The 13,948-nt window shown below is 36.3% G+C and overlaps 1 long non-coding RNA gene across 1 annotated transcript in view; it reads right to left on the reverse strand.

Annotated features, from left to right (window-relative positions):
• LOC306657390 overlaps positions 1-13,948 on the reverse strand; it is a 1,092,042-nt gene that overhangs the window by 871,931 nt on the left and 206,163 nt on the right. The window lies entirely within an intron of this gene.

Genomic DNA, 13,948 nt, shown 5'->3' on the forward strand with positions numbered 1-13,948 from the left:
TGTGTGTGTGCACGTGTGTGTGTATGTTGTGTGTATGCCAGGGAATACAAAGTAAGGAGTTACTCCTGAGCTCTAGAAGTTCATAGTCTTGACTAATCTCCAATAATTCTCCAATATTTGTGTTCTGATGTAAAATCTGATAGAGTTTTATGAACATAGAGAGACCTGGTTGTTCATAAGGCTCACGTCTTACAGTTGTATTTGATTCTTATTTTATGCAGTGCTTTAGATTAAGATTAGATTTGACTAAGGTCTATGTTGCACAAAGCCATCTAGAAAAATTGCTATTAAGTCATTCTTTTCTCTAGTTCACTCATTTCATGGTTTAATTTATGTCTAAATTATTAATTACTAAAACCCTAAAATCTAAACATGTTTATTTTGTAGGAGTTCCATTTCTCTGGTCTCCTGAAAGATTGTACAGTATCATATTAAAATTCTGGCTGGGAATCAGTGGTCCATGCCTGTAATCCCAGTGGTTGGGGAAGCTGAGGCAGGAGGATGTCAAGTTCAAGACCAGCCTCAGCAACTTAGTGAAACCCAGTATCAAAATAAAAAAATAAATAAAAATAAAAAGCCTGGGGAAGTGACCCAGTGGTTAAGTGTCTTTGAGTTCAATCCGGGTACCAGAAAAAAAATTCTAGGTATGCTGATTAAAATTCAAATATGCAAAACAGATCAAAACTTACTTCTTATTTTTATAGAATTTTAATTTGTATAATACAGAATACATAACTTCAGAAGGCGATGTGAACAGTGAAGAGAGTAATGTAGTGAGAGAGGAACTCCATTTATTTATTTTTTTCTTTTTTCCATAATGGAGTTTAAACGCTACCACTGAGCTATATACTCAGCTCTTATTATTTTTATTTTGAGATAGGCTCTCCCTAAGTTGCTGGGGCTGGTCTCAAACTTGTAATCCTTTTGCTCAGCCTCCCAAATTGCTGAGATTAGAGGTATGTGCCACTGTGCCCGACTGTACTCTATGTAAACTATGCGGCAGAGTAAATAACTCCTGGAAAGGAATCCATAAAGTTGGATGAATATGTGTTATTTGTACTTGAAAGACTGACATGTAAAAAGCTTTCAATAACTTGGTATCATATGGTACCTTGACTCACTCTTACATTCTTTTATGCTTATGCTGATTGCTCTGGTTATATCATACTACTTTGGATATTTCAGTTTTTGTATATACAGGTTATCCTTTTTTCTTTTTATTATTTGTTGTTTTTAGAAATACATGACAGTAGAGTATATTTTGACATATTATACATATATGGAGTATGACATTCTAATTAGATCCCATTCTTGTGGTTGAACATGATGTGGAATTACACTGGTCCTGTATTTATATATGAACATAGAAAAGTTATGTCCAATTGATTCTACTGTCTTTTATAGTTGTTCTTTCTAGTATTATTATTGCTACATTTTTTTGTAGCAAGGCATTATTCTTGTAAAAATATTGGAGTGAATGACCCAGATTTATAGCCAAAATATAAGGAGGCAATTTATGTAAATTATTTGTGTAGCAAATACTTTTTCTTTTTCTGTAATATATAAATATATATAAATGTATCAATACATTTATAATAATACATACATACACATATACATATATAATTTGTATGTATACAAATAATTCATTACTATGTGAGGATCAGCAATCAATAATCTACTGAATATTTTATACATAATAGGTAATCAACAAACTAACTATTAATATTTACTACAGTGAAAATTTATTATTTAATTTAATGTTTACTGTAATGAAAACAGTTTCAGATTTTATGGTTTGATATCATTTAATTTCTATTTTTAAAGTATTTAAGCCTCAATTTTCTCCTCTGGAAGTTAGCTTAATTATGTTTCAGAAATTCGTAAAGAAGATTAAATGATAAACTTAACATAAATTAAATAATAATACACTGAAGTTATAAGTAATAATTATTAGTACTAATAGTAAAAAAATACCAATATGGTTATGAATAGTACTGTGTTGCTTAATTATTTTTAAATTATGCCTATTTCACACTTAGAGCATGAATCAATTTAGGCAAAATTGACTTAGTTGAGAAAAATTGATGTGATAGTATTAGAACAGTAGTATCAATGTATTTGGTTAAGTGTTCCAGGATCACAAATCTCCTGAACTATTTATTCCATCTGAATGGTAGAAAAATATCTATCTGGAATGAGATTGGCAGAATGTGTTATTAATTTATGGAGACTGCAGCCACAAAGTCTTATAAAACTTTAATAAACTGGACTTATTTAACTAGCTTATAAACTTTATTAATAAACTTAACAACTAACTTACGGAACTTTAACAAATTGGACTAGACTATGATAACAAATCCTTCAGTCAAAAGTGAATGAGGGCCCTAAGAAATTGAAAACTAATTCCAGATAAATATTTGAGGTATGTTCTCTAAATGCTATACTGATATCAATTCTTCTCTACTCTGGGAAGAAATCCACAACCGGGGAAGAAAAATGTTCAATTTTCCTATTCAATATCTTCCAGATTGGGACTAGAGCAGAAGATCCTTCTATGAAGCCAAAAGGAGAGGTTTGTACAGGGGCTTCCTAATGAATAAACACCAGAATAAATTACCCTATATAGAATCTATGTTTAACAGTTTCTCACAACAATAACCACATGTTAGATACTTCTGGGGATATGGAATATATGTATAATGTAAAAATGCTAATACCTTAACTTTACCACAAAATGATATAATCTATGTCACTATAGAAGTGGCTGTTTGGGGTTGGATAAGAGATATCCCCCAAAAGATCCTGAGTTTATGAAGAAATGTTCAGAGGTGGCCTGATTAGTTTAAGGAATCTGTAAACCAATCAATGGATTAATTCACTTGCTAGGCTAATAATTTGAATGCACTATGTGTTAACTCTAGGCATGTGGGGCATGACTGGAAGAAATAGGTTACTAAGGGTGTGTCTTTTTGGTTTATATTTTGTCCCTGTTGCCTTGTCGTCTCTCTGCTCACTGGTTGCCATGAGCTGAGTAGCATATCTTCCCTATGCTTTGGCAAAGAAGTTCTGCCTTACCTCAGGCCCAGGTCAATGAAGTTTGTTGATCATGAATTAAGATCTCTGAAGCTACAGGTCCAAGATAATCTTTTCCTCCTCTCAGTTGTACTTTGGTCCTAATAGAAAAAGATGACTAATACAGAAATTGGTAATGGGAGTGGGGCCTCTGATATGACTAATCTGACCATGTAATTCAGAAACCTTTAGAGCTTATTTTTAGGAGGAATTTAGAAAAGTTAGAGAAGCCTTAGAATTCTGTAAGCAGAGTTTAATGGGAAGGTTCTGGGGAGTACAGAAGACTAGAATGCTGAAAAATATGAAGAAGGTAAAGACTGTACTCACAAGGTTTCAGATTTTAGATTCTATTTGGAATTGCAAGAGAGGCCATTTATATTACATTCTGGAAAATAACTTGTCTATATTTTTTTCCCATGCCTAGAGACTTTATATGTGGCCAAATTTAAAGACAATGGACTAATTAATCTAATGAAGAAAATTTCAAGGCAGGAGAGAATTCAGGAAGTGGCATTGGTATTTATAGTGAACTTTTTTCAGGTTTACTGTGAGAATCAAGAGCAAAAGCCAGAGAGAAAATATTTGAAAATCTTGCAGTTTTGCACATGTAATATATTGGGCCAATGGAGCTGTGGTTGCTAAAGAGATTATCATCACATACAAGAAGTTAAGTACTTTGCACATAAACAATACAAAAGATGCCTTGAGAGGATCTCAAGAAGCAGTATGACTACACCCATTGTAGGTTCAAAGGTGTAGAAGTGAAAACTCATTTAAGATTCTTTGAGGGCATGCAGCCTGCACAGTGGTATCTAGCTAACTTTATTCCCAGGATTCATTCCACTATGTTCATCATGTAGACTCTCAGTGGCTACTAAAGCCATGGTCCAAGAGAACCCAATTACTGCTCTGCCTGGTGGCATATGTTGGCATCATCCATGTGGTGCTGGTTCTGCAGAACTTCAGGATGCTGGAGTTAGGGGGTAATGGAGACTTCCACTGAAAATTCAAGAAAGGTCTGGCAGGCCAAGATGCATGTAACAGGATGAGAGACTGCAAGCAGTCTCTGAAAGGGTGATGCATAAAGATGTGAAATTGAAACCAAAGCTAGAAGGAAGCTCCCAGGAGTTAAAAATGCCAGTAACATAAAACATCTGACAAAGAAAGTTGCTGGCTGTAGACAAAGTCAGCCTAAGCTAGAGGCCATGTGGACAGTAACAAGGAAGGCCATAGAGGTATGAGTGCTAAAGCCTTTTGGAGATCACTTCTTGCTGCTATGTGTCCTAGATGCCAGAGGGCAGCCATAGTACATTTTTGCTCAGCAGGATTTTCGGTCTTGCTTTAATCCTAGTCCTTTGTTCTATGTCCCTATTTCTCCCTTTTAGAATAGAAGCATTTATTCTGTGTCATTTTATATTGGATGTCTGAAACTTTCTTTTGATGTTTACCAGGGCTCACAGTCAAGAGTTTGCCTTAAGTCTCAGACGACACTGTGGACTTGGACTTTGGGGCAATGCTGGAACCATTAAGATTATGGAGACTCTTGGAAATGGACAATGTATTTCGCATATGAGATTGGTATGAGCTTTTGCGAGCCTGGAGTGGAATGTTATACTTGGATATGAGATGTTCCACAAATTCTCCTATGTTAATGTGGGAATATTCAGAGATGAAGTGATTAGTTATGAGAGATATAATCTAATCAGTGGATTAGCCTATTTTCTGGATTCATAATTTAATTAGACCAACTGGGTGTTAACTCTAGGCACATGGAGCATGGTTGGGGAAAGCAGGTCACTAAGGGTGTGTCTTTGAGATTTATACTTTGTCCCTTTAACCTTGCTTTCTCTCTGTTCCCAGAGTGTCATAAACTGAGCAGCTTTCTTCTGCTACAACCTTTCTCCATGATGCTCTACTTCACTTCAGGCCCAGAGCAATAGAGTTGTCTGAACATGAATTGAGACCTCTGAAATCATGAGCCCAAACTTTTCCTCCTCTAAGTTGTTCTGGTTAGGCATTTTGGTCATGATGACAGACTAACACTCACTCTCTCTAGTATTTAAAAAGTTCCACTCTATGACTTAAGTATGAAGCCAGCATAACTCTTCAGGTGACTCATAGCTTGACTATTATAAGGAAAATATCCTTATTCCATATGATTATGTATATACTTCCTTAACTGCCTAATCATAGAATCTCAGTCATACTTAATTTTCTTTAATTGAGGTATAGGGTACCATTGAGGGTATAAAGTCTTTGAGCTCTTCCTTGATGAAGTTTTATAGATATCACTAAATGTTCATTAAATGGATGACTTAAAAAAAGAGAGAGATAAATTTTAACACTTAGAAGATAGAAAGGAAGGTATGGAAAGGAGGCAGTCATCTTAATTTGTCACTGTGCCAAGGAATAATGTCAAAGTGATGTATGAGAAATCATTTGCTTTTTTTTTTTTTATTAGCTTTATTCTGTTGAGCCACTTATGCAACTATGAAAACAGAGTTAAAGAAGATATACAGGGGGTGATCCAAGATGGTGGACTAGAGGGTGACTGCATCTCCAGTCGCCCCAGAACCCAGGATTCAAGAAGGGGAGGCATTGAGAGACCCGGACTAAAATAGAGCCACGGGGTGAGTCTCCCCGACAGGGTGAAGCGCTGCCCGGGCAGCAGGCCCATATTCGGGTGGCTTATTAGAGGTGGGTAGGGCAGCGAGAGTCTTCCACAGGCAGCCCTGCGCACTCCGGTGGTGGGCTCCACCCACAGGGCCAGATTCTCCAGCATCTGGGTGCAGGCCCCCCAGTGAGAGCCTTTCTGCACAGAACCAAGCTTCAAGTCCCTGAACCAGGGCGTCAAGTTCCTGCCCACAGGTTGCTTCACGGACCAGGACAGGGCAGCCAGGGACTTCCCCAAGCAGCTCGCAGCCTGGCCCCCTCTGGCGGGAAGCGCCTTTCCAGGCTAGCTTCTCAGAGCAGGCCCCCCAGTGAGAGCCTTTCTACACAGAGCCAGCTCCAAGTCCTGGAACCAGTAGCGGGCTATGGGCAGCTTTCCTTGGAAGCACTGCATTATCTTGTTACTCCAAGATTTCAGGCTACTGAAGGCTGGGAGGTGATACACTGGAAATCTACAGGGACACTATAAACCAATAGAAGAATTCTGCAATATCACAAAGTCCCACTGACATCTGACCAATATGAGAAAACAAGGGAAGAAAATGTCCCAAACAAACCTAGATACTATATCAATAAAACCCAATGAAGTACAGCAGAAGAAATGTCAGAAAGGGAGTTCAGAATGTACATAATTAAAACCATCAGGGAAGCAAACGAGGAGATGAAAGCGCAAATGCAGGCATTAAATGATCGCACCAATCAACAGTTAAAGGAGCAAATACGGGAAGCAAGAGATCATTTCAATAAAGGGTTAGAGATATTGGAAAAAAACCAAACAGAAATCCTTGAAATGAAGGAAACAATAAACCAAGTTAAAAACTCCATAGAGAGCATACAGAACCTCAGATATTGAAGACAAAATATTTAATCTTGAAAACAAAGTTCACCAAACAGAAAAGATGATAAGAAACCATGAACAGAATCAACAAGAATTATGGGATATCATGAAAAGGCCAAATTTAAGAATTATGGAGATTAAGGAAAGCTTAGAGAAATAAACCAAAGGAATGAACAATCTATTCAATGAAACAATATCAGAAAATTTCCCAAATCTGAAGAATGAAATAGAAAACCAAGTACAGGAGGCTTATATGACTCCAAATATACAAAATTAAAACAGACCCACACCAAGGCACATTATTATCAAAATACCTGACATACAAAATAAAGACAGAATTTTAAAGGCTGTGAGAGAAAAGAATCAAATTACATTCAGGGGGAAACCAATAAGAATATCAGCAGATTTTTCAATCCAGACCCTAAAAGCTAGAAGGGCTGGAACAACATTTACTAAGCCCTGAAAGAAAATGGATGCCAACCAAGAATGTTATACCCAGCAAAACTTACTTTCAGGTTTGACGATGAAATAAGATCCTTCCATGATAAACAAAAGCTAAAGGAATTTACAAAAGGAAAGCCTGAATTACAGAACATTCTCAGCAAAATATTCCATGAGGAAGAGATGAAAAACAATGATGCAAATCAGCAACAGGAGGAACTAGCCTAAAGGAATAGCCGAATAAAGGGGAAACCAAATCATATCAAAAAACAAAAATGAGTCAAATGATTGGGAATACAAATCATATCACAATAATAACCGTGAATGTTAATGGCCTGAACTCATCAATCAAAAGGCATAGACTGGCAGAATGGATTAAAAAGAAAAATCCAACAATTTGCTGCCTGCAAGAGACTCATCTCATAGAAAGAGATACTCATAGACTAAAGGTGAAAGGATGGGAAAAAACATACCATGCACACAGACACAGCAAAAAAGCTGGAGTATCCATCCTCATTTCAGATAATGTGGACTTCAAGCCGAAACTAGTCACAAGGGATAAAGAAGGACATTAAATACTGCTTAAGGGAAGCATAAATCAGCAAGACATAACAATCATAAATATCTATGCCCCGAACATTGGCTGATCCATGGATGTCAAACAAATCCTTCTCAATTCCAGAAATCAAATAGACCACAACACTATAATACTAGGCAATTTTAACACACCTCTCTCACCGCTGGATAGATCGTCCAAAAAAAATTGAATAAAGAAACCATAGATCTCAATAACACAATCAGAAATTTAGAATTAACCGACTTATATAGAATATACCATCCAACAAATAATGAATACACTTTCTTCTCAGTAGCACATGGATCCTTCTCTAAAATAGACCATGTTTTTATGCCACAAAGCTACTGTTAGCAAATACAAGAAGATAGAGATACTACCTTGTACTCTATCAGATCATAATGGATGGAAATTAGAAATAAATGACAGAATAAAAAACAGAAACTTCTCCAATACCTGGAGATTAAATAATACACTATTATATGATGAATGGATGACAGAAGACATCAGGAGGGAAATAAAAAAAAGTTTTAGAAGTAAACGAGAACAAAGACACATCATATCAAAATCTCTGGGACACTATGAAAGCAGTACTTAGAGGAAGATTTATTTCATGGGGCGCATTCAACAAAACAAGTAGAAATCAACAAGTAAACGACTTAACATTACAGCTCAAAGCCATAGAAAAAAACAGCAGACCAACACCAAAAGTAGTAGAAGACAGGACATAGTTAAAATCAGAGCCGAAATCAATGAAATTGAAACAAAAGAAACAATCAGAAAAATTAACAAAATAAATAGTTGGTTCTTTGAAAAAATCAACAAAATTGATAGACCCTTAGCCACACTAACAAAGAGAAAGAGGGAGAAAACTCAAATTACTAAAATTCGAATGAACAATTAAATATCACAACAGACACGAGTGAAATACAAAACATAATTAGAAGCTATTTTGAAAATCTATACTCCAACAAAACAGAAAACCTCGAAGACATCAACAAGTTTCTAGAGACATATGAATTACCTAAACTGAACGAGGAGGACATACACAACTTAAATAAATCAATTTCAAGCAATTAAATAGAAGTCATCAAAAGCCTACCAACAAAGAAAAGTCCGGGACCAGATGGGTTCTCAGCCGAGTTCTACAAAACCTTTAAAGAAGAGCTCATTCCAATACTCCTCAAAGTATTCCATAAAATAGAAGAGGAGGGAACCCTCCCAAACTCATTCTATGAAGCCAATATCACCCTGATACCTAAACCAGACAGAGACACATCGAGGAAAGAAAATTTCAGACCAATATCCTTAATGAAAATCGATGCAAAAATTCTCAACAAAATTTTAGCAAATCGCATACAAAAATATATTAAAATGATAGTGCACCACGATCAAGTGGGTTTTATCCCAGGGATGCAAGGTTGGTTCAACATCCAGAAATCAATAAATGTCATTCACCATATCAACAGACTAAAAGTTAAGAATCACATGATTATTTCAAGAGATGCAGAAAAAGCATTTAATCAAATACAGCATCCCTTCATGCTCAAAACACTAGAGAAAATTGGGGTAGTGGGAACATTCCTTAACATTGTAAAAGCCATCTACGCTAAGCCCATGGCCAATATCATTCTAAAAGGTGAAAAACTGAAAGCATTCCCCCTAAAAACTGGAACAAGACAGGGATGCCCTCTTTCACCACTTCTATTCAACATTGTTCTTGAGACTCTAGCAAGAGCAATTAGACAAACCAAAGAAGTTAAAGGGATACGAATTGGAAAAGAGGAACGCAAACTATCCCTGTTCACTGATGACATGATTATATATTTAGAGGAACCTGCAAATTCCAACAGAAAACTCTTAGAACTCATAAGTGAATTCAGTAAGGTAGCAGGTTACAAGATCAATGCTCATAAATCCAATTCATTTTTATACATTAGTGATGAATCTTCAGAAAGAGAAATTAGGAAAACTACCCCATTCCCAATAGCATCGAAAAAATAAAATACTTGGGAATCAATCTCACGAAAGAGGTGAAAGACCTCTACAAGTAGAACTGCAGAACACTAAAGAAAGAAATTAAAGAAAACTGTCGAAGATGGAAAGATCTCCCATGTTCTTGGATAGGCAGAATTAATATTGTCAAAATGGCCATACTACCTAAAGTAGTATACAGATTCAATGCAATTCCAATTAAAATCCCAATGATGTACCTTACATAAATAGAGCAAGCAATTATGAAATTCATCTGGAAGAATAAGAAACCCAGAATAGCTAAAGCAATCCTCAGTAGAAAGAGCGAAGCAGGGGGTATCACAATACCAGGTCTTCAACTCTATTACCAAGCAATAGTAACAAAAACGGCATGGTATCGGTACCAAAATAGACAGGTAGATCAATGGTACAGAATAGAGGACATGGACACAAACCCAAATAAATACAATTTTCTCATACTAGACAAAGGGGCCAAAAATATGCAATGGAGAAAAGAAAGCCTCTTCAATAAATGGTGCTGGGAAAACTGGAAATCCATATACAACAGAATGAAACTAAATCCCTATCTCTCACCCTGCACAAAACTCAACTCAAAATGGATCAAGGACCTCGGAACCAGACCAGAGACCCTGCATCTTATAGAAGAAAATGTAGGTCCAAACCTTCAACTTGTTGGCTTAGGAGCAGACTTCCTTAACAGGACTCCCATAGCACAAGAAATAAAAGCTAGAATCAACTACTGGGATAGATTCAAACTAAAAAGCTTTCTCTCAGCAAAGGAAACTATCAGTAATGTGAAGAGAGAGCCTACAGAGTGGGAGAATATCTTTGCCACTCATACTTCAGATAGAGTGCTAATTTCCAGAATCTATAAAGAACTCAAAAACTCTACACCAAGAATACAAATAATCCAATCAACAAATGGGCTAAGGAAATGAACAGACACTTCACAGAAGAAGATGTACAAGCAATCAACAGATATATGAAAAAATGTTCAACATCTCTAATAATAAGAGAAATGCAAATCAAAACTACCCTAAGATTTCATCTCACCCCAATTAGAATGGCGATTATCAAGAACACAAGCAACAATAGGTGTTGGCAAGGATGTGGGGAAAAAGGTACACTCATACACTCCTGGTGGGGTTGCAAATTAGTGCAGCCACTCTGGAAAGCAGTATGGAGATTCCTCAGAAAGCTTGGAATGGAACCACCATTTGACCCAGCTATCCCACTCCTTGGCCTATACCCAAAGGACTTAAAATCAGCATACTACAGGGATACAGCCACATCAATGTTCATGCTGCTCAATTCACTATAGCCAGATTGTGGAACCAACCTAGATGCCCTTCAGTTGATGAATGGATAAAGAAACTGTGGCATATATATATATATATATATATATACACATACAATGGAATATTACTCTGCCATGAAGAATGATAAAATCATGGCATTTGCAGGCAAATGGATGAAATTGGAGGATATCATGTTAAGTGAGATAAGCAAATCTCAAAAACCTAAAGGATGAATGATCTGGCTGATAAGCGGATGAGGACATATAAGGGGGGGTAGGAGGGGTTAGTGTTAGGGTTGGGGTAGGTTTTGGGTTAGGAATAAGGAGGGTGGTGCGAATGGAGGAAGGAAGGACTGTATAGAGGGAAAAGAGGGGTGGGACGGGTGGGGAGGAAGGGAAAGAACCAGAATGAATCAAACAATATTGCCCTATGTAAATTTATGATTTTTAATTAAAATAAATAATAAAAAAGAAGATATACAAAGAAAGTGTTTAAAGTGTTTATAGAAAGTGCAATAAATGAAATGATGAGTAGAAATGGTGTGAGTTTGAACAATATTGAAATAAGCAATTCTGATTTGAAAATGTCTGTCTTTGTCTCTCCTTGCAGATTTGTTCTGAATATTGTGATATGTCTGTTTTTGATATTATATTCCTGGAATTGGGTGTCATTTATTTAACTTTTTTTTCTCTTCCTTTCTTCCTCCCTTTCACCCTTCCACAGAAGGGGAGTTAGGGGATGCTATTTCCTTTGGTAATTGCATTTCAAAGTGATGCTCCCAGATCTTCCAGAAAGATTTTCTTTCTTTGGAAATCTGTCAAGAGCCTAGGAGATGATTTACATGTTAGAAGAACACACATACAAAGAATTTGTTATTATTAAATTTCTAAAGTAAATGCTCTAAGGAAATGTAAGGGGTCTAGTGTAAGTAAGAAGTCTCTCTAAAATTTAGTTAAGCTGAGAGGAACATTAAGGACATCATGTTCAGTTTTTCATAACTTGTTTCTTTGTGAGGTACATGTTCTCCTACCTTACACCTCCATAACTCCCACTCATTTTCAGGATTTAGCTGATATGTCTCTCAGGTTCTTTCCCTGACCTCACAGATTAGGCTAGTTCCCTCCTTATGCTATGGAATATTACCATTTTTTTTTGTATCTCTCATCATTCATATAATTGTTCAATTGTTTTAGCATTAGATTACAAAGTCCATGAAGGCAAAATTTATGTTTTCCTTAATCTCCATGTAGCCTGACGGTCTATCAAATTACCTCATGTATTATAGTCATTCAGAGAAGCAATAAACCAATATATTCAAGAATGCATTCCCTGATTTCAGTACTAGGAACATAGTAGCTAGAGTGATTATTAGCTCAGTTTGCCTGGTTTGTGTCTAGTTTCCCAGGCATACTGAGTGTTTAACATCTATTCTTTTTATTTTCCCTCTCTAAAGGGTACCATTGTGGGCCCTATGTCAAATAGTTTGCCCCTCCAACTTCACCTTTCTGGTTTGAGTATTAGGTGTCCCCTGAAAAGATCAAGTTAAACAACACTGGAATGTTCAATGTTCAGAGTTAAAATGATTGTATTATGAGAGCTATTACCTAACCAGTGGATTAATCCATTTGATAGATTAATAAATTAGAAGGACTATCACCTGTATTGGGTAGTAACTGCAGGCAGGTAGGACACAATTAGAGGGAGTAGACCACTAACAGTTGCCTTTGGGGATAATATTCTGTCTCTGGTTCCTTCCTTTCTTTCTCCACTTCCTGGCTGCCATGAGCTGAGAAAATTTCCTTTACCACACCCTTATTGCCTCACCTTGGAATCAGAGCAGTTGCATTAGACCATGTACTGAGACCTCTGAAATCGTGAGCCAAAAGTAAAATTTTCTTCCTCTAAATTGTTCTTGTCAGGTATTTGGGTCACAGTGACAAAAACTAGCTAATGTATACCCCTAACTTATATTTTATCTGTTCCAAGATTTTCTGTATGACAAGAGGCTGATACCCAGTCACATCAATAATCACCACAACTGAGCCAATAACTTATGGTGAGATAAGGTTATTTTGAATGTATCTGCTTTTGCGGACTTCCTGAGCACTGGACATGCACAATAATCTCTGAATGAAAATGAACTCTAATGTCCCTCTGAATATTAGTAGTATGATACCATTGTTATTCTGGGGGCATGCTCAGGTATGTAGAAGAGGGTAGAAGAAAATGTGGGTGTTGGAGACATAACAGAGACTTCTAGTGAAAAATATTGAAATGAACTTAGCAAATTTAGGTGCATTTTTGCTGTTCAAGTCATCCTATACAGTAGGTAATGTCTGTGAAAAATGATATTCTAAAATAGGTAGAAGTTGGGCAAAAGGCAACATCTTGGTTTCAGACAATCAATTCATTTGTTAGAAGGATGATTGTGACTAGAAAAAAGTACAGACAGCAAAATTTAACCCTCAAGCATAGAGAATTACAAAGTACTTACAGGCTGGGAATTAGTTTTGCTGCTAAGGGAACTGGGTTTAATGGTGGAGTTGCAGTCTATAAGAACTAAATTTCTAGACAGATTGCAAGATAGGAAAGAGAAGTACAATAAATTCCTTGTCCCATTAGTCACTAAATCTAGAGTTGCTCTATTACTCTTGTTTCTGCACTGGATGTGAATACTATATAGGTGAAACTATATTTGAACAATAAGTACAACTTTAGATAGATGGAAATTGGTATGGCAGGGACTTATACTTTCCTAAGATTGTAGGGAAAGTCTTTGTAGCTTTTGCAAAAATTCTACCTCCATCTTATGCCCCATAGATTAGATTTATTTTTGGCCATATTATATCCTGACAAAGTTTATATCTAAATTATCTGATGTGCAATGATTAAATCAGATGTTCTTTTCATTGCTGTTATCTTGAGATTCCAACATATTTTCTAAGTGCATAGTAACTTAGGGTAATAAAGAAGAGTTGTTGACTCCTATCTGCTCCCAAATGTTTTCTTTTTCTTCCTTAAGGGAAAAAATGTTCCAAAGTAGCACCATCAACTAAC

This window comes from Sciurus vulgaris (genome assembly GCF_902686455.1).
Source record: "Sciurus vulgaris genome assembly, chromosome: 1".
In the NCBI taxonomy this organism is placed as follows: Eukaryota; Metazoa; Chordata; class Mammalia; order Rodentia; family Sciuridae; genus Sciurus; species Sciurus vulgaris.